Source organism: Thermobia domestica, chromosome 4, assembly GCF_964235325.1.
Source record: "Thermobia domestica chromosome 4, izTheDome1.hap1.1, whole genome shotgun sequence".
Taxonomy (NCBI): Eukaryota; Metazoa; Arthropoda; class Insecta; order Zygentoma; family Lepismatidae; genus Thermobia; species Thermobia domestica.
In genome coordinates, this window is record NC_137457.1 from 61,103,913 (window position 1) to 61,130,421 (window position 26,509).

Consider the following 26,509-nt stretch of genomic DNA (forward strand, 5'->3'; position numbering starts at 1 on the left):
ATGGATATAGAATCAAGTCTTAATTAAAATATTAAAAAAAATGCTAAAGCAAGATATATCAGAGCTTTAAAATAAAAATGAGTGGCCCCATTTAAAAATGCAATTTATTATTATTGATTTGTACAGAAGAAAATAAAATTTTAAATTGCATGTATAGAAGAAAATAAAATCTTTAAATTTGCAAGTATAGCATAGTGGGTTGCGTGCCACTCAGGAGACTTACACCCACAATGATAAATGACTCGTTACATGCCAGATGGCAGAGTTTTTGTTGAATCTCCTCTCCAAACTGGAAATGGATATTGTAGTAAAGAAAGGATACTTACAAGGTACAAGTCCCAAGCTCCATGGCTGCTACTTGAAGTTCTGACCCCAAACTGTATGGAACGAAGGATGGATCAATTTTCCTCTCTTCTGCCTCTTGCCTGTGCTTTTTTATATTATTGAATCTCGTGACGTATGATGGTGAAAAATCCAAAAAAAGTTTTCAGTAAGTATTTTTGTTCTTATTTTTCTCTAGGAAAGTCCATCACGTCACGAGATATTTGTTTTGGAAAAAGCAACGGGCCGAGAAGCTTATGTAAAGGTCACCTGGCTGTTGTTGTCTTCGATGAGAAAGTTTGTTTCCCTATTCACACAACCTTGACCAAGTTGTCACTTTCTAATTACTGTGTACGAAAATGTACACTAAAATATAATTCCAATTTTAAAAAAAACCTTATGCATTTCCAGGTGCCGAGTATTATATGACAATCCCCCTCTGGGGTTTATTGAGCGGCTACTGAAAATGTCCGCATCAACAAAATAATAATAATAATAATAAAAACCTTTATGCATGGAGTGTGGAACTCAAGTTTAACAGCCATTGTGGGTATAAGTATCCTGTGACTTACAAAACTAGAAAAAATATTGGCAAAGAAAAAAAAACTGTAGTACTCGGAAGAGTGCAAGTCTTTTACCCTTTGATGTCTACATTACTTGCGGGACATATACGTGCATGCTACTAAATTTAATAAGAAAAGTTTTTGTTCTCCTTCACCTGCATGTTAAAAATATATATAGCATATCCTCCAAAGAGATTAATGGTCTTGCCAACTGTATGTTTTAAAAAATTAAAAAAAAAGAATATGGTATGTCTCTTAAAAATGGTTTTGCCACCTGTATGTTTAAAAAAAGAATATGGTATGTCTCTTCAAAATGGTTTTGCCACCTGTATGTTTAAAAAATTAAAAAAAAGAATATGACATGTCTCTTCAAAATGGTTTTGCCACCTGTATGTTTAAAAAAGAATACGGCATGTCTCTTCAAAATGGTTTTGCCACCTGTATGTTTAAAAAATTAAAAAAAAATATGGCATGTCTCTTCAAAATGGTTGTGCTACCTGTATGTTTAAAAAATTAAAAAATAATATGGCATGTCTCTTCAAAACGGTTGTGCCACCTGTATATTTAAAAAATTAAAAAAAGAATATGGCATGTCTCTTCAAAATGGTTTTGCCACCTGTATGTTTAAAAAAATGACATGTCTCTCCCAAAAAAGCTACGACATGTGTCTCCAAAGCTTGTTTCTTTCGGTCTCTAATGTCCAAAGACACGAGGAAAATGAGCCGTTGCACTGAACATAGAAGATAACCTCACTCTAGTGGAACATAATGCACTATTGGTTATCCTAAACTGCGGCTGGTCCATAAAACTTATCATGTGTGATCGCCATGACGAACCGTGGGATCAATAACTGAGAAGCCGCCTAGGAGAGAGTTCACATGCTACACTGCCAGACCCATTGTCAATTATGGCGTTGAAACACTGGAAGCTGAATAGTTTGAAGTCGGCGAAAAAAAAACAAACAGCGCTGGGCATCTGCTGTCCATACCCGAATAACTGAGTTGGGGAGTGCAGGAACCTGCTTCTGAAACCATCCTCTCTAGAGTCGAGAAACTGCGATGATGAGCATCAGGACGTCGGGAACGGTGCTGCAGATGTCGTCGAGGTGCCAGGTTGCCAGGAAGGAAGGTTAATACAAGGTGTAGGAGGGGCTGGGATAAACAAGAGGATGTTCAGCCTTGCTCCGATTAGACAACTCCAATGCTTTAGCGATGAAAAAAATTCGTTCAGCAATTTTATGTGACTCTCAAAAGGGAGATACTTATGTCTATATATAAATGCGCTACAGGTGTAAGCAAAAAAAAAGGGAAGTAACATAAATGGTAGATTAAAAAAAAGATGGTCGTGTTTTTAAATGGGAAAAAAAGAATACAACCGACACCGATATATAAAAATAAAATATATACAAAATATACATAAAATTGTAACCAAAAATAAATGGATCTAAAAGTTTGTATACTGGGCCTGAAGAGGAAGTGGCGGAAGTAAGATCGGAGAAGTTAAAGACTCTGTATGAGTAATGGAAGGAGCAAGAAGCTGCAAGGAACCATATGTAGTGTGTGTCCGGCGAGAAATGGTTTTTCGTAAAATATACAGTCTACAAAGTACAATGATTGTAATTATGAGAATGAGGGCTGTCAAGGGTCCCAGAAAAGAAAAAAGAAGCGAGTCCTTTATTATTATTATTATTTTTCTGCAACTGAAGCGAAAATATGTAATAAAATGTACAAGCATGTTCGAAAGACAACGTCGAAAGAACATGTAAAAGAGATGGAATGGGACCTGATTTTTTTTGTAAGGCTCAAGGGGAAAAGGGAAAATTGAAGGGAAAAATTATGGGCGGGATCAAAGAGATAGGAGGGGAAGGGGAACCAGCTTGCTCCTTGGAGTAGGGTTACAGCATGATTTGTGATTCTGTATGTAGCGTTTGTATTTGGTACGAAACATGACGTCAGTGTGAGTGTCAGGTATGTATAACTTGAGACGCGATTGTGCTATGGGCGTAGGCTTGTTTTGGATGTCTACAATGTACGTGTTGTCATCAAGTCGACGAATGATCTTAAATGGCCCATTATAGGCTGGCATTAACGGACGACACTGACCAGGCTTAGCGTATAAGTTGGAGACCATGACGTCAGCGCCTGGGGGAAAAAAGGTGGGAGGGTGTTTGGACTCTGTTTCCGTTTGAGATTGGAAAATACTTCCTGTCGTTTAAGTTCTACAAGCTGACGCATTTCTATTGCAGCGGCGAGCCGTGTATGTAGGTCAGAGTGATCCCTCGGGGTACGAAATATCTGATCAAGAGGTAACCGTGGTGACTCGCCGTATAAAATTTGGTGCGGTGAAAAGCCATGAAAGAGAGGAGTGAAATTTAGAGAAGCGACAGCTTCTTGCAAAAAACGTGGCCAGTGACTATGATTATCGCGTGATAAAAACTTAAGCGCGACTTGTAAATTCCCAATCCTTGATTCAACATGGCCTAAAGTTTTGTGATTTTGTGGCAAAGCGTAAGATACTTGAATTCCCAGACTCTGTAAAAAGGCTTTACTTTTTTGTGATGTATGAGAGCTTTGGGCGTCTAAAAATACCTTAGTAGGAGTGCCAAGGCGAAGAACAATTTGATCCATAAAGAAGGATATAAATTCTTCGGAAGTGGGAGATTTAATGGGGTGGGCTATGACGTAACTGCTCAGGTGGTCTGTTGCAACATAAAACCAACAAAATCCATCGCCTTCTGATGGCATCAATTTTCCACATAAGTCAATAGAAATATGGGAAAAGAGCGTGGCCGGAGGATGGCGCTGTACTGGGTCATTATTAGGAGAGTATGCGCGTTTGAACATGGCACACTCAACACATGACTGTATACGATTGTATAACCATTTGGACAGCCATGGAATGTAATAACGATGCCGGATGAGATAAAATAATTTTGTATAACCTGGGTGTGTTAAGCATTGTGTGTGCAGCTCGTGAAAAATTGAATCCCGTAGTGAGATGGGAATACACAACAATTGGCGCGGTGCTGAACGGGGAGGTACTTTCCGATACAAGACTCCATTAATAAACATATAATACTTTTCCCACTGGTGATATCTAGGGTGGTTGAGGTCTGGTGCTTGGAGTGTACGGATAATTTCTCCAAAAAACGGGTCCTCTCGTTGTAACCGTGAAATGTCGATGGTAGCATCCAAAGTTAACAGCTGAAATTGATGATCATCCTCCTCTAACATGTCTAGGGTCTCCTGGGTAACAGGCTGGGGGTAGCGTGACAATAAGTCAGCTATACAGTTATTGATGCCCCGTATGTGCTTAATGGTAAATGTAAAAGAAGTTATATATGAAACCCATCGCGCGAGTTTCGCTGTAAACTTAGCGGAACTAGAGATGGAAACTAACGCTTTAGAATCGGTTAGAACTGTAAAATGGGAGCCAATTAAATACTTTGACAATTTTTTTAGAGAAAAATAAAGACTAAATAATTCTATCTCTTACACGGGCAAGGGTGTAATGCGTTTCGGAAGCCTACTGGATAAGTAAATTACATGATGGAGAGTGGCAGAGACACGTTTACGCTGCAAGAGACATGCTCCCACGCCTTGATTGGACCCATCAATCACCAAGACGTGCTCAGTGTTAGTGGTGGAGAAAAGGGTTAAGACCGGAGGAGTAGTGAGCAGACGCTTGACCTCGTCGAAGGCGTTCTCCATTTCAGATGTCCAGACTAATTTCTTGGGTTTGCCAGCCAGAGCTTGATACAAAGGTGCTAAGCGGAGAGAAATGTTAGAGAAAAAGTTGCGGTAAAAATTAACACTGGCCAGCCATGATTTTAGTTCACGCAAAGTAGTCGGCCGCGGCAATTTAGTTATGGCGTCAGTTATTTTCGGGGTCTGGCGTGACTGTACCATCAGAAATAATGAAACCGAGACATTTAACTGCAGTTAAGCCAAAATGAGATTTCTTAAGATTAAATAAAAGGCCATGTTTCTGTGCCGTGTGAAGCACATGCTGGAGCGTATCAAGCAGTTCATCGAAAGTTGGGGCGTGGATATAGTAATCGTCGATGTATGTTATGAAACGTGATGGTGGTATATCTTTAAAAAATTCTCTGAGCACCCTCTGCAAGGAAATTGAACTACTAATGAACCCCATGGGGAGAGATGTCAGCTGAAACTGTGTGGCTGGTAAATCTAAATCCCTAACGGAAAATGCCGTTGCTTCTCTATCCTCCTTAACCAAAGGGAGCTGGTGGAAGCTCGAGAGGAGGTCCATGGATATGTAGTACTTGGAATCTGCTAAGGCTTCTAAAACGTCCGTTAAAGGCTGAATTGGTTCTGAAATAGCATCACAGTGTTGACTGAGCTGACGCAGGTCATATACCAATCTCGGGACCTCGGAATGCGGTTTGGGAACCGCTAAAATATTGTTCCTATAACTTGATTCGGACGGCTCAATAACTTTTTGCTGTATGAGTTTCAAGAGTTCTTGCTTCACCTGAGGGCGTAGACGGTACGGAATTGAAAACTGGGGTGAAACAAACGGGCGCCTATCTCGGAGATTAAGAGAAGCTTCAAAATACGGATTTTCGAAAAATCTGTAGGACTCCAATTAAAAGAAACAGCGTTTTTGGTTAGGATGTCTCGAAGGCGGTCCTGTTGAGCAGTTGGAAGCTGGCTGTTAATGTTAAATGTTTGAGGATCAATTAAATGTTTGATTTGAGTTAACCTCTCACTAACAAACTGTTGAGCATCCTTAATGAATGGTTCATATAGCTTTCGGACTGTGTTAATTCGAAGTGTCTTATCGTCGTGGCGATAGGGTGTCCCTAAAACAACAGGTGTGTTTTTACGTAATGTTTGCCATCGGTTGGTCGGGTTGACCAAGAGGACGGCAGGATTGGAGCTGTTAGCAAGTACATCCAGAGGGATACATTCCCTAAGGCGAGGTAGCAATGGTATGTCTAATATGTATTCTGGGTGTGGGGAGTCCAGTGGTAGAGTAAGACTCACCAATGTTATTTGCTTGGGAGGCAGCGCCACCCTAGACTTAGTGACAAAAGTGTACTTATCGCTCGCGATGCTGCTAGTAAGGATCAGGTTAGTGAGAGAAACTTGTGTCGGCCCTGGACGTCCTGGTGTGGTTTGGTTCTCGTCAAAATGATGCAAGGTCAAAACGTTATGAAAATAATCAATTTGACAAAAATGTGCTCTGAGAAATTCATTACCGATCAGGGTTGGAAAATTTTGCAAGGGGATTACCCGAAAGAGAATCTTGAATTTCATGCCTTGTAAGTTGACAGTAAGTGACACAGCCTGCGTAAGTGTAAGAGGTGTGTTACTGAGGCCATGAACGATGGTCCGTAACGCAAATGGTTTTGCAGATGGAGGAAAACGTGAAAGGGGAATCAGAGATGATTCTGCCCCGCAGTCCAGACAAAATTGATGTTTAAATCCATCTATATCGCCATAAATAAAGGCCAGTTGCCTCTTGTACCATAAGGGTATGTGGACTGGTGTAGGAGCCTGCGGAGCCATCACTGCGTGGCTCGCTTGCTTGCCGCGTTTTTTGAACGAGATTTCTTTTGACGGCGGTTGTGGGTTGTGGGAGGGAGCACCTGGGGATAGGACCATGGGTATGGAAAAGGAAAAGGCGTTATTTGCACATGATTTGCCAGAACTGGGTGCTGGGTGGGATAGGATTTGTTTTTAGGAGTGGAGCCTCGGGAATCACGGCGGTGGGATTTGGCTGTAGCATCACATGGAGTATGATGGGCGCAGTGATGGTAACACTTAGAAGTCACTGGAGTGCATCCATGAGATGTGCAACAGTGGTGCTGGCTGCAAGATGATGGAAGGTTGCGAACCGGAGAGGCGTGAACGGGAGAATGGTTCCCATTGGGAGGTCTCGAATGGGACCTGTCCCTATTGAAACTGTGATGGTGACGATCAGCAGAGCGGCCCCACGCTGAGGAACGATGCTGATAGTGCTCGACGTCACGGGATCGGTCCCGGGGGGAAATACTTCGAGAATGTCTCGTGTTTTGTAACGCTCGCGAGAGGGGTCACGTTTTTGGTTAAGGGTGTACCTATCTTTAGAGTGATCGCGGTATGACCTATCGTATGAGTGGACTTGCTGACCACTGTGGCGTTCGGAGCGTTCACTAAAGGAAGGCTGATACGACCTGGGTCGGTCATATGTAGCGAACGAAACTTGGGGTGGCGGTGTTTGAGCATTAGAAAGCGTATAGAGTTGAATTTGGAGGTTCTCTAATTTGTTAATAATACTTGCAAGATCGTCAGTATTGGATGAAGGAGCTACAACAGGAGTTGCATTGAGTCCCTGATTGCGTCGTGATACTAAAAAATCAGCTTTTTCACGAAGAGTTGCAAATGATATGAGGTCATCAAAATTATCAAAAGTTTTATGGGAAAAATCAACTATAAAAGAGGGCAAAAGTCCTGCAATTGCATCAGCCAAAAAATCCTTAAAAACGAATTCAGCGCCAGTTTTTGTATGCAAGGTGCGTTTTTCATATAAATAGTGGGTAATGGGTTCGTCCGGGTGCTCCAACCTATTTCGATAAATTTCTATGGCAGAGAGTCTAGCTAATTGTGGCCCAAACTGCTTCAGAAACTGATCTTTGAGGTTATCCCAAGTGAGCGTCGCGAGAGCTGTGCTATGAGTTTGAAACCAATGAGAAGGAGGGCCCGCTAAGCAATGTTCAAAAATTGATTTTTTCTTTGCTTCCTTCCACCCATTAATGGCTGCGAGTCTATCAAATTTTGAAAGAAATAATTCTGCGTCTCCCCAAGAGCCGCGGAAAAAATGTCAGGAATACTAGTAGGGGAGAGAGGGGCACTAGCCATCATGAATCAAATAAAATGCTCACAAAAGAAGAAAGAAAACAATGGTTTTGAGAGTCAAAAAAACTGCAGAAAAAGTAAAAAAAATAAAACAGCATCAGATATAGCCAATCTAGAGCAAAAGAAAACTCATTGCCATAAAAACATGTCAGAATAAAATTTGTCATTCATCATTTGCATCTTCGCCGGGAGGGCCATAAAATATTTTAAAAAATGCTAAAGCAAGATATATCAGGGCTTTAAAATAAAAATGAGTGGCCCCATTTAAAAATGTAATTTATTGTTATTGATTTGTACAGAAGAAAATAAAATCTTTTAATTTGCAAGTATAGCATAGTGGGTTGCGTGCCACTCAGGAGACTTACACCCACAATGATAAATGACTCGTTACATGCCAGATGGCAGAGTTTTTGCTGAATCTCCTCTCCAAAGTGGAAAGGGATATTGTAGTAAAGAAAGGATACTTACAAGGTACAAGTCCCAAGCTCCATGGCTGCTACTTGAAGTTCTGACCCCAAACTGTATGGAACGAAGGATGGATCAATTTTCCTCTCTTCTGCTTCTTGCCTGTTTTTTTTTATATATTATTGAATCTCGTGACGTATGATGGTACAAAATCCAAAAATTGTTTTCAGTAAGTATTTTTGTTCTTATTTTTCTCTAGGAAAGTCCATCACGTCACGAGATATTTGTTTTGGAAAAAGCAACGGGCCGAGAAGTTTATGTAAAGGTCACTTGGCTGTTGTTGTCTTCGATGAGAAAGTTTGTTTCCCTATTCACACAACCTTGACCAAGTTGTCACTTTCTAATTACTGTGTACGAAAATGTACACTAAAATATAATTCCAATTTTAAAAAAAACCTTATGCATTTCCAGGTGCCGAGTATTATATGACAATCCCCCTCTGGGGTTTATTGAGCGGCTACTGAAAATGTCCGCATCAACAAAAAAAAATAATAATAAAAAAACCTTATGCATTTCCAGGTGCCAAGTATTATATGACATAATAAACATCTTATAGACTTATTTTAAATGACGTTTTAGTTGAAAGTTTCCCATTACACCTTAATATAAATGATCAGTTAACAATTAGACCATCCAAAGATTCTGAATTGAAAGAAGGTAAATTATTATTGCTTAAAATGTATATTGAAATAGAAGATGAAAGTGAAAACGAATCAAGTGATGATGATGATAATGTTAGAAGTATAGTATTAGGTAGTGAAAAATTTTAATTTTTTTGTTGATTTTCTATACAATAAATAATGATGATGTATTGTGTTAAGTGTAAGAAGTTAACAGATACGGAGGAAGATACTATTAGAATTGAACAAACAAAGAATGGAAGATATCTAAAGAAAGGTATTTGTTCTGTATGTGATGTTACTAAAACTCAATTCGTTAAAAAGCCCGATTGACTAGAAGAAGGTAAAGGTATTAGAGAAGACATTATAGAAGAAATTCACAAACCATCTAGAAAAAACTTTGACAGATTAAGTGTAGTTATAAAAGGTATCGATGATCTTTGGCAAGCTGATCTTGTTGAAATGGAAAGTGGAATATTAAAAGGTGTTTCCTAATTAAATAAAGGTTATAAGTATCTGCTAACGATTATAGATGTGTTTTCAAAATATGCGTTTGCTGTTCCTGTTAAAGATAAAAGTGGTAAGAATGTTACAGAAGTATTCGAATCCATATTAAAAACGAGAAAACCTAGTAACTTACAAACTGATCAAGGTAAAAAGTTTTTTAATAAAGAATTTAAGAAGTTAATGGAGGAAAATAAGATTAATCATTACTCAACCTATAGTGGTAAGAAAGCTTCTGTTGTTGAGAGATTTAATAGAACACTTAAACAAAACATGTGGAAAAGGTTCACAACACAAGGAAATTATAATTGGATAGAGATATTACCAACATTGGTTAGTGAGTATAATAATAGAGTGCATAGAACAATTGGTATAAAGCGCATAGAAGTTAATAAGAAGAATGAACGAACAATATTGGAGAAAGTGTATCAAAAAGAATATAAGCGTGTTAAGCCCAAATACAAATTAGGTGATTATGTTCGTGTAAGTAAATCGAAAGGGTTATTTGAAAAAGGATATACACCTAATTGGTCAACAGAATTATTTGTTATTAGCGAAGTTATTCCATCTAATCCACCTACATATAGAATTAAAGATTTAGAAGAAGAGGATGTACAAGGTAGATTTTACGAACCAGAACTATTTAAGACGAAACATAAACATGAATACTTGGTAGAAAAGGTGTTGAGAAAGAAAGGTGATAAAGTATATGTTAAATGGCTAGGTTTTGATGATTCACATAATAGTTGGATAGATAAAAGTAATGTTGTAATATCACTATAAATGATTGTCTTTTATGGAATAATAACTATAAAAGGATAGTTTAAATGAGATAGGGGTAACGAAACGTTACTCCTCAAACACCTTCTATGGATGTTTAAATTTTTACCCGTTAAAACCACGGGTGGAATTTCCAGAGCCGGAATTCCGGGTGTAGAAATTGTCAAAAATTAGCAGGTGGCAAAGGAGAAATATGGAGTGAAATAATTAGCAATACAACAAAAAAGCGCCGGAGCAAAAGTGCTCCAGCGCTCTACTTATCAAATAAAAGGAGAAGATAAAGAAACAATGAGGTAAGATATTTTATAAATGGTTAGAAAATAAAATTCCAAAGAGTTATTAGAATACTACAATAACAAACTAAGTGGACCGAATTCGGACCACTTTGAAAACTCATTGTTTACATAAAAAAGCACTGGAGAAGGTATACGCACTTGCTCTTAAGAAGTAAGAAACTACTTGAATATTATGATAAAATTAGCTGGAGCAGATATGCTAGGGCAAAAAAATCAACATTTTCTATATAATAAATATGAGTACTATGGATAGTTCTCTTAGTTTAAACGATATTTGCTATGAACAGATTAAAGATAATTATTGGTATGGTATTTTTGGTGATTTTAAACTGATTATAGATAAAAGTACAGGATACTTCAATGCTACTAAACTGTGTCAAGATGGTGGAAAAGAATTTAAACATTGGTTAGAAAATAAATAATCCAAAGAACTCATAACATATATTTCCAGGGCCGGCATTCCGGCTGTAGAAATTATCAAAAAAGTAGCAGGAGGTAAAGGTGAAACATGGAACGAAATAAGAAGAACATATGTATGTAAAGAGTTGATTTTGGATATATCTCGATGGGTTTCTCCTGAGTTTTACCTTAAATGCAATCAAATCATTATCGACTATTACACAAAAGACTTTAAACAATACAAGGATAAACAGAAGCAACTAGAAGCAAGAGTGCAAGAGAGAACGATAAATGAACGAGTTACGTATAAACAATGAGAAAAAAGAAAAGGAAATAAATCGTCTTAAAACAATCTCAGCACCATATACAAGCAATAATTTAAAAGATAATTGTCTGATCATATATAAGAAGAACAAACCTAATGATCCTTTCCCTTGTTATGCTATTAGATGTCAAAAGAGAAGTCTATATAAGCCTCTTAATGAAGCAGAAAAAAATATCCGAATAATGTAATAATATATGAAAAGTTTAGAGATCCTAACAATATTAAGCTATTCAAACTAATGCAGCAAGAACTAGATATTCGTAAAGGTAAGGGTAATGAGTTTTGGACGTCCTTATCAGAAGAAGATTTGAATAAAGAAATTGATTGTTTATATGATCGGTTATTATCTGATAATTAAGATTAATATCTGATAATTAAGATTAATATTAGATAATTAAAGTTACAAATTTTGTGATATAATAATCATAAAAAATAATTGAGGGTTATATTAGATAATTAAGGTTACAACTTTTATAATATAATAGTCATAAAAGGTAATTAGTTAAACATTAAACAAACTATCTGCTGTAACATCGAATGCTAAATTCAATATACCACCTAAATCAGAATTATTATGATATTTTCTTATTATAACTCTCCAATCTACATAAAGCCTAAATAAATATATAAACTCTACAGAGAGGTGCTGATAAATTGAAATGTTATGCCAATGAACTTTGTCTTTGAACTACGCAATAAATCCTTCTGTTAAATTTTGAAACAATGAAATTATTTCCCAATCTACTTTGTCAGCGTAATCTCTAATAAGGTTTTCTGATAATTGTTGAGTTCCAGATAAGCGCCCCCAAGAAACTTTATCTGCATGTTCTCGTATAAAGGCTTCAGAGAGTTCGTTTCCATAACATATAGCATCAAAATCAACTTTCTCTATAAACTCATTAATAAAATCTTCAGATAGGTTTTGATTATACGATACTTCTTTCCAATCAACTCTATCTGCAATTTCTCTTATAAAGTCTTCTGATAAGTCTTGGTTTCCTGAAATAATCTCCCAATCAACTTTATCAGCTAATTCTCTTATAAACTCTTCTGATAACTTTTTCCATGAACATATTTCGCTCAAATTAACTTTCTACTGATATTTGCGTATAAAGTCTTCTGTAATGTGATCATAGTTATATTCCTCCTCATAATCATCATAACATATAGATAAGCATTGTTCATCAGTCAGTGAATCTAATATTTCATCTGACAAATTCATAACGTTTGCATAGAGAATGTTTTGTATAAGAAATGAGTTGTTTTCTTTAGTGGCTTTCTTGAACAAATGATGTAACATACCTATGGATACGCTAAAATTTATTTGTCTTCATCATTATAACCACCAATATCTAAATATTTACATACACAATCAAATATATGTTTGTAAGATAATATTTCCTTAACAATAGTCATGTTCGTTTTTATTCTTAATTTTTTTTAAATTTATCTCATTTTTGTTGGTTTTCTATATAATAAATATGGAGAAAGAATTTGATTTATTACATCTAGATCAAAGAGTTTGATGATCTTAAACTCTTAGCAGCACTACTAGAGAAGCAAATACTGTTAAAGAAAAAAGAATTATTAATAATGCAACAAAAAATATCTGATTTGAGTAGTGATGATGAATATAAATATGGTAGTGATGATTATGATGATGATGAGTAAGTTTACAAAAATGATTTAATTTTAATATGTGTATATGTGACTTTGATGGGTTATTCTCATCAAAGTCGTGTTCTAATACAACGCGTAATATGTAGACAATAGCAGGAGTGTACAATGTTAAGCGTTGTATTAGGGTATAATGAACTAAAAATAGTACAAAAATGAACAGAAATAATCCGACCAAGATAAAAATTGAGTAGTAAGATTTTCTATATAGTAAATAAGATGAGTAATTATAGTAGATCTACTGTAGTAGAGTTAAGGCGACAATGTAAAGAGAGGGGAATCAGAATATATTCCCGATTAAGAAAACATGAACTAATAAACCTCTTAAAGAATTTGATGATGAACAAAACAGAAGACAGATTAGAGATATATTCCCATTTAAACAAGAAGTAATTGAAGAGCCAAATATCAAAGTTGAATCAGTACCAATTGATGTAAAACTCAAAGAAACGACAATGAAATCAAGAATAGAAACATTGGGAATTTACAACAGATTACAAACCACAAGATCCACTCGAACAATATATTACTGCAAACAGTATATTACAGCTATATTAAACAGATTACAAATTAGCTTAAGTAAACATAGTTCATTGAAAGCTAATCTTTATATAAGTTGTACATATAAGAAAGGTAAAGAAACTCAAAACTTCTATTTTAACACTGAAAACCAAGAAATATATCAATCAAGTAATTTAAAAGAAGAAATAACTAAGATGAAACAAAGATTAAGAACAAGAATGGATGAGTTCCAAGCTAGAGGCTCTGGCTGGGCTCTTATAAACATTAACTTTTTACAACTAGCAATCGTCAAATATACACCATATAGAGGATCAACATACATAGAATTACCTAAACAAATTCAAAACAAAAAGGCAGTAATTAATGTAAAGAATGAAGATGAAAACTGTTTCTTATATTCAATTTGTTCTGCACTATACCCAGTTAATAAAGATCCACAACGACCTTCTAAGAACAAGCAAGTTGTTAAATACTTAGAAGAAAAATTAAAAAGTATTAATTTTCCTGTAAAACTATGTGATATTCCAAGAGCTGAAAAATTACTTAATATTTCTATAAATGTTTATGCATATGATAAAGACTATTCAATCTATATACTACATCACACACAAAACAAGCAAGAAAATCATGTCAATTTATTATATATAAAAGAACAAAATGAAGACCAAGTTAAAACACACTATTGTTGAATTAAGGATTTAAGCAGACTAGTATGTGCACAGTTAACTAAATGGAGAGCTCGAAAATATTTATGTGATAGATGTGTGTTATACTTTTACTCACAAGATGCTTTAAATAAACATGAGCAAGATTGTTCGTTAAATTATCCCGTAAACATAATAATGCCTGAAGAAGGTAAATGTGTTGAATTTAAAAACTACCAATACACAATGAAAATGCCATTTGTGATTTATGCTGATTTTGAATGTTTGTTACATAAAGTTATGGGTTGTGAAGAATGTTATCCGGATAACGAGCCATATACGAAAAAATATCAACAAGATAAACCATCTGGATTTTGCTATTATGTAGTAAAGAGCGATGGAAGTAAATCCAATCCTGTTTTGTATAGAGGTAAGAACGCTGCTAATAAATTTATAAGACTGTTAACAAAAGAAGCCAAACACATATCGAACATATACAAACAAAATAACGAATTACCATTAAAAAAAAGTCAGAGAAAAGAGTTCAATAAATCTAAATGTTATTACTGTAAACAGGAGTATACTATAGAAAATCATAAAGTTAAGCATCATGATCATATAACAGGGAAATTTGTAGCGCCTCTATGTAATAACTGTAATTTAAAAGTTAAAGTACCAAAGTTTGTACCAGTGATCATACATAACTTGAAAGGATATGACTCACACTTGTTTATAAAAGAGCTTGGATGTAATAAAGAAGAAATATATCTAATACCCAATAATGAAGAAAGATACATATCATTCAGTAAAAAGGTTGGAACTATTAAATTGAAATTTGTAGATTCATTTAGATTTATGGCTTCTAGTTTAGACAAATTATCATCAAACTTGAAACCTGAGCAAATGATACATACACAACACTTTTATCCTAATCAAGAACAGTTTCAACTTGTAATAAGTAAAGGTGTTTACCCATACATGCAAAGAAAGTATGGGAAACATTTGACATTAAGAATCTCGGAGAATACCATGATTTATATTTGAAAACGGATGTATTATTGTTAGCAGATGTGTTTGAGAACTTTAGAGAAACATGTCTTAAAGCATATGATCTTGATCCAGCTTGGTATATGACAGCACCAGGTTTAGCTTGGGATGCGATGTTAAAGATGACAAATATAAAATTAGAATTGCTGTGGGATTATGGTATGGTATAAATGGTAGAGAAAGGTATAAGAGGTGGGATTAGTCAATGCTCAAAATGATATGTAAAAGCAAACAATAAGTATATGGAAGATTATGATAAGAATAAAGAAGATTCTTACTTAATGTATCTAGATGCCAATAACTTGTATGGGTGGGCAATGAGTCAATATTTACCGTATAAGGGATTTAAATGGTTAAGTGAAGATGAGATAAGAGAAATAGATTTCAAAAATATACCTGATGATTCTGATACTGGTAACATATTAGAAGTTGATCTTGAATATCCTAAAGAATTACATGACTATCACAAAGACTATCCATTAGCTCCTCAAAATATATGTCCGCCTGGTTCAAAACAATCGAAGCTATCAACAACCCTATATGACAAAGAAAAATATGTAATTCCCTATCGAAACCTAAAACAATGTCTTTCACTTGGATTAAAACTTAACAAGATACATCGAGTAATAGAGTTCAAACAATGAGATTGGTTAAATAAATATATTGGTTTAAACACACAGATGAGAACAAAAGCAACAAATGATTTTGAAAAAGACTTTTATAAACCCATGAATAATTCAGTATTTGGGAAGACTATGGAAAATATTTGAAAGAGAGTTAATATCAAACTTGTAAGTGATGAGAAAAAATACGAGAAACTTGTAGCAAAACCGAATTATGAGTACTACAGTTTTTACGGAAAATTTAGTAGCAGTTCACATGAACAAGGTTAAAGTGCTATTTAACAAACTGATTTATGTTGGTATGTCAATTCTAGATTTGTCAAAATATTTAATGTACGATTTCCATTATAATGTGATGAAACCAAAATATCAAGACAAAATAGATCTATGTTATACAGATACCGATAGTTATATATACCATATACAAACATAAGATGTGTACGAGGACATGAAAAATTACATTGATTACTTCGACACGAGTGATTACCCTAATGATAACAAATATAAGATACCACAAATCAATAAGAAAATACTTGGTAAGATGAAGGATGAAATTAAAGGCACAAACATAGAAGAGTTTCTGGGTTTAAGAAGTAAGATGTACAGTGTAAAAGCACCTCAAATAGATTTAACAGATAAAGACTTTAAAGGCAAGTTCGATAAAGAAAAGTGTTGTAAGAAAGCTAAAGGTGTTAAGAAGAGTGTCGTGTATAAAGAACTTCCATTTAACGAATATAAGGACTGTTTGATTAGCCAAAGAGAATATTAAAAAAGATGAATTTGATTAGAAGTTATAAGCACAATTTGTACAGTATAGAAGTTAATAAGTTAGCTTTAAGTTGTGTGGATGATAAGAGATGTGTTTTAAAGAATGGGACCAATACTCTGCCATGGGGACATTATAAGTTAGAAGAGTTGTAGTTTTAGATGTAAAATTGTAGATTGTAAGTTTTTTAGATGTAAGTTTTTATGATTTTAAATGTCATAAAAGCCTATACAATCTCACTTTAGCATTGTAGTTATGGGAATACTTTGCGCATAGTACAGCTTCATTAATTTTTATGTGTAAAAGATCTGGTCACAAAAAAGAACCCAAATTGCGCTAGTAGTGAGGTTGACTATTTATTATTATTATTATTATTATTATTATTATTATTATTATTATTATTATTATTGCGTAATTTTGAACTTGCGAAATTAATTCATAATATGTGTTTATTTCTGTATTTTTTCCTGCATTGAATGTGGTTCCCTTTGTTAGTGGGCACTAACTTCTCTCTAGGTCGTCGAGTAAATGAATATTGTTGTGCACCTAGGTGCAAATAACCTTACAGGAAGAATCTTGATCGTTCAAATGATCAAGGCTAAAGTAAGTACTAAAGTAAAGTTTGCGTTCTAGTTTCAGGTGGCGTAATAGTGTAGCGGTAACGTAATAGAGTTATAATTAATTAAGCTGTCCAGCGTAGGTTCAAATCCTGTTCACATCCAAGTTGCATTTTTTACAATGTGGTAGTGAATAATCAATTTCTCATATTAGACGTGCAATGCTTAAGAATGTGGAAGCAAACACCTTCATCATGAAAGAAATGATTTACGAATGTTGGTTGGGAAAGGGCAAGTGTCATACCACAATATTTTAAACAGTTCATTGATCTTCAGTGAACACTTTTCGTGTTATCGTTCAATGAAACAATTAATACAGCATTTGTTGAACAAAGCTTGCGTAAAGTAATAGGTGGTGTAGTAACAAAATCTAGAATTTCCAAGCGGAAAATCTAGGTTCGATTCCTTGTCTGGTGGTATAACTTTTTCGCATAAAATAATTACTGCAAACAGGGATTTACAGATAATTTACAAAGCACCACTGACGAGAATTCGAATATACACTGTGTTTGTTCTCCATCATACACTGTAATCATAAGAATGTTTCATATTTATATCCGTCCCTCCCTCTCTCTCTTTATCTCTCTTTCTATACGTTTCCTTATCTATCTTTCCATCTTTCACTTCTCCCTCTCTCTCTCTCTCACATACACAAGCACTTCATGTGCGTGCGCGAGTTCCAAAGTTAAAACGGAGGACGAAACGGATAGACCTGGTCTGGAGAATGGAATTAACTGGCAACTTCAGCGTCGAGTTTTCGTGCGTGTAACGCACCATCCTTCTGGATCTGGGAAGAAGAAGAATGGATGGTTACGTGAAGGAAAATTGTACATTGAGCGATATATTGTCTATTAAGACTCCTATTATTAATCAATTTCAGTATTTAGAAACGATCTTTTTCTCTTTGTAAAAAGTATTCATTTTAGAAAAATAGAAAAAAAAAGTATGTAAAAAAGTTTGATAGGAATAATGTAAGGAGGAATTGACTGAGAAACTATATGCTATGACAACTTGCGGGAAAAAAAGGTTTTGCGCGTGTTTGTTCGGTGGGCGTGGCTTTTCCCTCCAACTCTACCTGGCTCGGTGACTCAGGGACCCGTTATCTTGTTCCTTACGTTAGCCCAGAGAGGATGGAGTTGTTTGGTGGTTACGTGTTCTTGCTTTGCTTTGTGTTAAGTAGGACATGTTTGTGAGTGAATATACGTGGGCAAGTCTAAGTTCCGTGCCAGAAAATCTTTTGCTACTATTTGTTCTTTGCGAGTTAAGCGAAGTTAAATATCACGATGTGTTGAACAAGTTCACAGTGTTAGTGAAAGAAGTTGGCAAGGAAATAGACTATTTTTGTGCTTGTTACAGAGTCAGAGAGGGAAAGTGTGCATGCAAAGTGAACCCTCAATTCGCTCTATTCAGTTCTATTTGGTGAGTGAATTCATTGTGCATTTTGGTCCTGTTTCATTACTTATTAATCTCTCTGAAATATTTCTTTTTTCTAAAAAAAAAGGAATTTATTAAAGAGAGAGAGAATTCTTGTATTGTGGGACATTTCTTAGTAGAGTCCGTAGAGATTGCTAGTTTGGATACCTGCTTATTCTGGCAATCCTAAAGATTTGTCCTGGAATTTATCCTCTGTAACAACGTGATAGTATAATTTCTGGCACAGAGCAAGAATTGCGTACGGCATAGTCAATAGTTAGTCAAAGAGGCCAAATACCAAACGAGAGGAAAAAAGGAAATAGGTAAACCATTGAGTTTTCCGACACCTGGTGAGTTAATAATATTATATTTACTTATAGTAATTGTGTTTGTCAAAACTGTTGATTGTGAGGTCGTTGATAGTTTGTTTCCAAAGGGTTTAAACTTCGCGAACCTTTGCCTTCCAACAGTAGTTATTTTTCCTCCCAGATATTGTGGCGATTATTCTTTCTACTTTGACCTTAATCGTTGAAACAAGATATAAACCACCTGCGGATCCAATATTTCGTTTAAATTAAGTATTTCTTTTTCAGCTGTTAGCCATATGTCAGAAGGAGAGCGTATTTAGATATTATTTTCTCGAAAGAAATATATAATTTTTTTCTCGAAAGTTGTCATAAGCTTGAAAGTTAAGATTTTGATTCAGATATTAATTTGACGGCTATTAATTTGATAAATTAACTAATTAAGATCTAAAAATATTGTAAGATTTTTGTTCAGAAATATTATTCATGTTTGAAGAAATTTATCAATGAGTAGTTAATGGTCGTAAAAGTCGTCGAGAGATTATTAACTGTTAAAGTCAAGTTTTGAAGAGAATTAGTAATTATTGATTGGAGATACTGTTTGAAATATAATTGAAATTAAATTCAAAGAAGATAAGAATCAACTAGTAAAGTTTTAATTGAAATTTTTTGAGATTTAATCAACTTAATCATCAGATAATTATTATTAGAATAGTTGTATATTGCACATTTCAAACGAGTGTATATAAGCTATTCAAACGTTTTAGTTCATATACACCTCCTTATATTGGAAATAAAGTTGTTATCTTAAAACTTGAAACACTGTTGTACATGTTCTTTAAGTTTATGTTTAGTGTGTTTCCTTTTCCAACTAGAAATATTGGATCTGCAATTCCAGCTAATACTAGCATAGTTGATTACGCGAAACTGCTCGATTCTCCTCTCCCAAGCCCTCTCTGCCAGGCTTTGTGATCTGAGTTCATATTGACAGTTTGTTTAATTATTTTTTTTTTTTTGTTGTAAACTCTCCATGTGAATTCGATTAGACGAGGCTAGGTGGAAGGGGGCGTTACAATTTCAGTAGGGAACAAGATCGCCTTTTTAAGATCTCATATCTAGATCTTTAAGAGAGTAAGTTTATGTTTGTGTTATTTTTAGGATATCTTATACATTTTCATTCCACTAAGAGTTACAAAGTAAAAAGAAAAGGAAATATTATTGAAGTAGAATATCCTAAAATATATTTTGGTAATTTATCTTCGCCATTAGTAGTCTTGTAAAAACTTAGTTGAATTTTCAGATTCCTCCAACTTTCTCATTCCACTTGAACTTAATATTGAATTTAAAGAATAAGATTGTGAATGTGTTGGAGTATTGACTGCTTTAAATTAAATTTGTTAGTAGATTTTCACATTTTTGAGCTGTTAGTTGATACTTTCCTCCAACATTCTCATTCTACAAAAAGTTTTATAATATTGTTAGGATTTTGATAAATGGAATGATAGTTAAGTATATTTATTTGGAATTGAATTTTGCAAAATATTTGTCCTATTAAAGAGAGATAGTCTTTTCCTCCTACATTTTAGTTCCACTAAAATAATTTTTTGAAATTTTGGTAAAATTTATGAATATTTATGAATCATTTGATGATTATTGAGAAAGACTTTCAAATTTGTGTAGTTAAATTTTCAAATTTCGCATTTTCCTCCAACATTATCATTCTACTTAGAGTTGATAATTGTATCTAACCTAGATAATTTGAATGAAATTGAATTCTAAATTGTTTATGAATATAAATTTTGAAATTTTGAGGATAATTTTTCCAAATATTGATAAAAATATATCGCCACTCCGTTTTGTGTTCTTTGAATTTGAGGATCATTGATTGGTCGAACATTATTGTTGTTTATGAATAATTTCAGATCTCTTCCAAGGTTTTTCGTATCAATTTCTAGTTTGTGTTCCTAGTAGTATTAGTAAGTTAGTATCTGTATATGACTATAAGTATTGTTTATATATTGTGCTGTTTTGCTTTGTTTATTTTTATATTATGGATAACCTTCAAAGCGAACGTGATTATATCAGCATTAACATGCCAGACTCAGGAATTTGTTACTATTGATGCAACTGGTCATCCGAGTTTAAATTCTAATTTCGGCTCTTTGAGTATGAGTTTAACGCCGCCGATGCATACTAATTCGGGTGTTAGGTTCTTTCCTACTCCAGATAGGAATAATTTGAATTTTTCAGTTAATAGTTCAGCGGAGACTTATGGTTTTAGTAGGATAGCTAATCCTCCTTGCTTGAATATTTCTAGACCAGAACATAGGGTTACTTTTAATGAACCGCCTATAAGAAGAGAATTGGGGACTTCTCCTCCTGATTTAAATTCTTCCAATGAAAATAGATTTCGAAATAGATACTTAAATTTAGGTAATTACTATAATAGAGTTTCGAATATTCTCAGTTCGACTCCTAGAGTGGGAATAAATAATATGCATGCTGGCAAGTCTAACTTTGGTCCAAGTATGAGAAATCTAGACGGTAGAAATATTGATAGGGGAGTACAATCTCATGTAAATTTAGATGATCATCATTTAGAAGCTCATTATGAACATAAATTAATGTTGAAGTATACACATACTAGATCTTTAACTTATTTGGAGAATAGATTTATGAATCTTAAAAACGTGAATGGTAGCGATAGCTTGCAAATTTTCGAACTATTGTTCAAAATTGAAGAAATACTAATGGAGAGCAGCTATTCATTTAACATGATACTATCAGTTTTAATTCCAAAATGTAATGGGGTTGTTTTAAGAATAGTTACTTCGGCATTGAATGATCATTTAGATTGGAATGTGTTTAAGAATAACTTACTATCTAGATTTATTACTCCTACAACTGTTCATTCATTAGTGAGTGACAGAATTTATAGAAAGCAGAAATTATCGGAACTCATGAATGAATATGTGAAATCTGTAACTATTTCAATGAATGTATTAGGATTAAACATGGAAGAATGTGAATTAGTTAGAATAATATTAATGGGAATGAACCCAAACCAAAGGAATAGGATGCTAGGAAATTATTTTCCTAATAGCCGTTTAGAACTATTAGACATAGCCGAAAGATTTATAATGAGTACTCGAGAACAAATTGAGTATAATAGAGCGATGGGAGTCAATAGTAAAAATCAAATGGTTCTTTCTAATAAGTTGAAAGTCAGTGACAATAATCAGAAATATAAGAATTTTTGAAGTAATTATGTAAAATCGAATCGAATGAATGAAAATTCCGAGGTTTCGATACCTTCAGAATTCTCGAAAGTTAATAACAATAGAGATCGTTCCAAAGTTATGGAAAAGACAGTAAACCAGAAAATTCCTTCGGAGATGGACGGATTAGTAGCGACCTTCGTTATTGGCAAGATTAATAATATATTAACAAGTGTCTGTGTAGACGGAGGGTCTAGTTTTAATCTTGTTACGAGATCGTTAGTTCGTCGCAGTGGTGCCGAACAACATATACGTACTGTGGAAGAAAAAACGGTGAATGCCCCTTCGGGTTTACATTTCTCCACGGGAGAAGAGATTACGTTGAATGTTAACTTATCCGGATATTTCCAAATGGTGAATTTTCGAGTTGTGGAACAGTTACCATGTGAGTGTTTGTTGGGAATGCCTTTCCTTAAATCTACATCTGCTGTTTTGGACTACGAGAATCATAGTTTAGTTTTGAACGGAGGAAGAAAGAGAGTCCGTTTAACATTTCAGAAGAACGTGTTTAAAGGTGGATTCAGATCTGTAGATCCTCAAGAACAGCGACAATTTATAAGAAGACCAGCGAGAAAGAAAGTAATAAATCAGACTTCACCGAGTGTTTCTTCGATTTTTATTAGATCGGATTACAATTCTTCGGGATATTGCGATAGGGGAATTCAATGCGAACTTGAACTGAATGCCTTAGAAGATAAATTACTTACGATTGAAGTTCCTAATTCATCACAATTAATTGAGATGAAGAATTGGATTGAGTGCGATCTGTTGAGGGCTTCCAACACCAAGGGAACTCCAGCAAATGCAGTTAGTGATACATCAAGATCTCCTAGCGTGAATGGTGAAGGATTTGAACTAGGAAGATTTACAACCATTCATACAGAGGAAACACCTGGTAGAACAACATGTGTCGACATGGCTATGATCTCGACAGATGTTAATGGTAGATTTAGTTCAAACTCAGCAAGATGAAAAAGAAGAGCAGATAGCCATGAAGAAGAGCAATGAAGTTGATGGAAGAAGTGAAGAAATGGATAAACCTTCGAGTTGTTTGAAAAAGAAGATTTCTTATAAGAAGTCAAGAAAGAGGAGGATTAAGAAGAAGAAGAGTGCAGATCTGGTGAATAGGAACGAGAGTCAGGAATCCAAGGTTAATGAATCCTGTATTGAATTTCCTTCTGCTTCGAAGGTACAGACTGGACATCATCACAGTTCATCGGAAGCATCAGATGTGGATATTGAACAGGCAGAAAACTTCCATAAACTTGTCAATAGAAATAAAAAATATATCAATAAAGATTCTCACCAGGGAGAAACCAAATGTAAACGATCTCCACAGGTGAAAAACCCATCGAACACACAGGGGGAAAAATCAGATGATGAAAACTGGAAGTATCGCAATCAGGATGTTAATTCATTCATAGATTCGATTAATAAAGATTATGCAGATGTTATCACAGTAATAGTTGGATGCATCAAATATGTTATTAGTCTACTCTTATTCATTTGGTCTAATCTTATCCTTTGGTCATATCATAATGTGTGGTCTAATCTTCTTCCCGATTTGCAATACACATTAAGTATTGGAGAGTATACTGGCTTGAAGATGTATTCAATCGAGATATTGTATGGACGTCCTACCAACACACCTTTGGAGAACCGATGGAACATCTCAGAGTCAGATATTGGGGGTAAATCAACCCAAGAGCTCTGGCTAAATGCCATGCAGAATATGGAGAAATCGTGGAATAAAAGAAAGAAATTAATGGCTCAGAGGAGAAGGGAAGTATCCTTTGGATTAGGAGATAAGGTTCTTATTCGATCCCATGTAAAGTCATCTCTAAAAGATAAAATAGCAAAGTCTCTTAGTGACAAATGGCTCGGTCCATTTGTAGTCCGTCGTTTCCTGACCCCAAGTACAGTATTAGTATCGGATGAAGACAATAGTTTAAATTCCTTCCGTAGAAGTCATGTCTCGGAAATAAAAGTATATAGAGAACCTAGAGTTTTGAATTAATAATAGAAATGGAAGAGAAATGAAATTAATTCATTTGAGATAAGGAATATTGAATATTAACAATCATTAGTCATAAAAAATTATTATTGTTATTGGATCTTGTATATTTGTATATAGTTTTGTTATTGTTAATCTATTAAATTATTCGCATTTATTTGCCATGGCCATAGAATTAGAAAAACTTTTAATAATACTATATGCACCTAGAGATCTCTAAACTTTGTAAATAGATTGTAAATAGTAAATTGTTGATTTAATTATTAAATTAATGATTTGCATTCAAAGTATTGTTTATAGGTATTTAATTTATTATATTTGTAAATATGTTGTTGGACTAATAGTTTGTTTTTCTATTTTGTAGATTTCCTGCAAAAAAATATAGCTTTGTATATTTTTTTTATTCTAAGGCGTGGCGGATGTAATGCACCATCCTTCTGGATCTGGGAAGAAGAAGAATGGATGGTTACATGAAGGAAAATTGTACATTGAGCGATATATTGTCTATTAAGACTCCTATTATTAATCAATTTCAGTATTTAAAAACGATCTTTTTCTCTTTGTAAAAAGTATTCATTTTAGAAAAATAGAAAAAAAAGTATGTAAAAAAGTTTGATAGGAATAATGTAAGGAGGAATTGACTGAGAAACTATATGCTATGACAACTTGCGGGAAAAAAGGTTTTGCGCGTGTTTGTTCGGTGGGCGTGGCTTTTCCCTCCAACTCTACCTGGCTCGGTGACTCAGGGACCCGTTATCTTGTTCCTTACGTTAGCCCAGAGAGGATGGAGTTGTTTGGTGGTTACGTGTTCTTGCTTTGCTTTGTGTTAAGTAGGACATGTTTGTGAGTGAATATACGTGGGCAAGTCTAAGTTCCGTGCCAGAAAATCTTTTGCTACTATTTGTTCTTTGCGAGTTAAGCGAAGTTAAATATCACGATGTGTTGAACAAGTTCACAGTGTTAGTGAAAGAAGTTGGCAAGGAAATAGACTATTTTTGTGCTTGTTACAGAGTCAGAGAGGGAAAGTGTGCATGCAAAGTGAACCCTCAATTCGCTCTATTCAGTTCTATTTGGTGAGTGAATTCATTGTGCATTTTGGTCCTGTTTCATTACTTATTAATCTCTCTGAAATATTTCTTTTTTCTAAAAAAAAGGAATTTATTAAAGAGAGAGAGAATTCTTGTATTGTGGGACATTTCTTAGTAGAGTCCGTAGAGATTGCTAGTTTGGATACCTGCTTATTCTGGCAATCCTAAAGATTTGTCCTGGAATTTATCCTCTGTAACAACGTGATAGTATAATTTCTGGCACAGAGCAAGAATTGCGTACGGCATAGTCAATAGTTAGTCAAAGAGGCCAAATACCAAACGAGAGGAAAAAAGGAAATAGGTAAACCATTGAGTTTTCCGACACCTGGTGAGTTAATAATATTATATTTACTTATAGTAATTGTGTTTGTCAAAACTGTTGATTGTGAGGTCGTTGATAGTTTGTTTCCAAAGGGTTTAAACTTCGCGAACCTTTGCCTTCCAACAGTAGTTATTTTTCCTCCCAGATATTGTGGCGATTATTCTTTCTACTTTGACCTTAATCGTTGAAACAAGATATAAACCACCTGCGGATCCAATATTTCGTTTAAATTAAGTATTTCTTTTTCAGCTGTTAGCCATATGTCAGAAGGAGAGCGTATTTAGATATTATTTTCTCGAAAGAAATATATAAATTTTTTCTCGAAAGTTGTCATAAGCTTGAAAGTTAAGATTTTGATTCAGATATTAATTTGACGGCTATTAATTTGATAAATTAACTAATTAAGATCTAAAAATATTGTAAGATTTTTGTTCAGAAATATTATTCATGTTTGAAGAAATTTATCAATGAGTAGTTAATGGTCGTAAAAGTCGTCGAGAGATTATTAACTGTTAAAGTCAAGTTTTGAAGAGAATTAGTAATTATTGATTGGAGATACTGTTTGAAATATAATTGAAATTAAATTCAAAGAAGATAAGAATCAACTAGTAAAGTTTTAATTGAAATTTTTTGAGATTTAATCAACTTAATCATCAGATAATTATTATTAGAATAGTTGTATATTGCACATTTCAAACGAGTGTATATAAGCTATTCAAACGTTTTAGTTCATATACACCTCCTTATATTGGAAATAAAGTTATCTTAAAACTTGAAACACTGTTGTACATGTTCTTTAAGTTTATGTTTAGTGTGTTTCCTTTTCCAACTAGAAATATTGGATCTGCAATTCCAGCTAATACTAGCATAGTTGATTACGCGAAACTGCTCGATTCTCCTCTCCCAAGCCCTCTCTGCCAGGCTTTGTGATCTGAGTTCATATTGACAGTTTGTTTAATTATTTTTGTTGTTGTAAACTCTCCATGTGAATTCGATTAGACGAGGCTAGGTGGAAGGGGGCGTTACATGCGCTGGGCATAACATCTCCAGTCCTGGT